This window comes from Myotis lucifugus, unplaced genomic scaffold, assembly GCF_000147115.1.
Source record: "Myotis lucifugus unplaced genomic scaffold, Myoluc2.0 scaffold_518, whole genome shotgun sequence".
Classification (NCBI taxonomy): domain Eukaryota; kingdom Metazoa; phylum Chordata; class Mammalia; order Chiroptera; family Vespertilionidae; genus Myotis; species Myotis lucifugus.
Window position 1 is genome coordinate 438,283 of NW_005871566.1, and position 1,729 is coordinate 440,011.

Here is a 1,729-nt window from a genome sequence, read left to right on the forward strand (position 1 = left end):
TTTAGTCACTCGACATCAGCGGGAGGTCTGGGCAGAGTGATGAGTGACAGTGGCCTCCCGACTGCCCTTGGGGTGAGGGCGGTCCTGGGGGCGTTTGTGCACCGCCCTGGCCGGCGGCTCTGCCTCATCACGCAGCTGGGAATCCCTCTTTTGCAACCGCACTCATCTCACTGGCAAGACCACCCCTCGCCCACCTTGTTATTCAGGGGCGGGCGCCCTGGCCTGCCTCATTCCTGCAGGGGTTTGGCCGTCTCCGCACTCCTACCCCTGGTGTTCCTGGCGACTTCTGTCTCTTTCTGCATGATGGCTCCCATCCTGAGCGCTCACTCTCTGACCTTGTCTCCTACAACGAGCTTGTGTTTCTCTGGACCTCGGCCCCTCCGTCCCCCGGTCGGTCATATGCCAGACAGGTTCTCACCCTTGGGGCGTTAGACAGCTCCCTGTGAGGCTGTGGCCAGAACCCTTACACCGTGATCTTCGGGGCGAGAGCTCGGCATGGACCTTGAAAGCTCCCAGGTGGTGTAATTCTCGGCCAAGGCCTGAGCTTGTACCCTCTCTGAGCTCAGTGTCAAGCACCCCACTGCTGGAAACAACACATCCCACCTCCCAGCTGCCTGACGCCAACAAGTCATCAATTTCATCGTGACCTAATTCTTTTGTTTCAGCAACCACTTCCCTTGGTCTCATCACCTCCCTCTGTAGCAAAAGGAGGAGCCAGTCCATGGCTGCACTCATTCCCAGGCTGCCCGACTTTAGGATCTGTTACTAAGCCCTTCAAAAGTGCACGCCTTCCTGCAGAGCACATACATTTGCATGGCTCCCGGTCGGTCCACCAGAGCAGCGCCAGCTCGAGCTGGAGCTACGCAGGCCGGGAGGAGGGTTATCCACACCAGCACCGAGTGCAGTTACACTGAGAGCTGACAGCGTGTCTCCGCCCGCAGCTCCTAGGGTGTGAGAGAGAAGGAACAGATGGACCAGGAAAAAGTTATGGCGCCTTAAGGGCCGGCGAAGCCACAGAGCTGCGGTCCTCTCACATGTGTGCCTGGCAGGGGAGCTGCAGGGGAGCTGTAGGGGATCTGGTCTCTAGCCTCCCCAGCCCTTCCTGTATTAAAAGGCTCTGCAATGACGCCTGGTTGGTGTTGCTCAGTGGTTAGAGTGTCGGCCAGTGCACTTGAGGGACTCGGGTTTGACTCCCAACCAAGTGCACATGCCTGGGTTGCAGGTTTCATGTGGGAGGCAACCAATCTATGTGTCTCTTTCACATCGATGTTTCTCTCTCTCTCTTTCTCCTCTCTCCCTCGTGTCTCTCTCTCCTTTCCTCCCGCTCTTCCACTCTCTAAAAAACAAAAATCAATGGGAAAATATCACTGGGTGAGGATTAACAAAAACACAAACGAAAAAGGCGCTTCGACGTCCCTGAGCCTCTGTACTGGGTTCCGCTGCTTGAAGGGCGTTTTGGAAGAAACTGCCAGGAGAGGCACCAGGTCCCTCATTTTCTCTTTACAGTAATTAACTTTGTATCGAGTTCCCCAGCAAAATGCACAGTGGGCCTTCGTTCCAGATACAAACTGCAGCAGGAAACGAATGCAGTTGGCATAACGAAGGCCGCGTTGCTTGATCGATGCATCGGCGGAAGCAGCAGAGACGCCCCCGAGAGCTAATTAGGAGCCTGAGCTGGCGAAACCGCTGCGTGGCCACAGGAAAACGAAGAGGCTGACGGGCCTGCAGC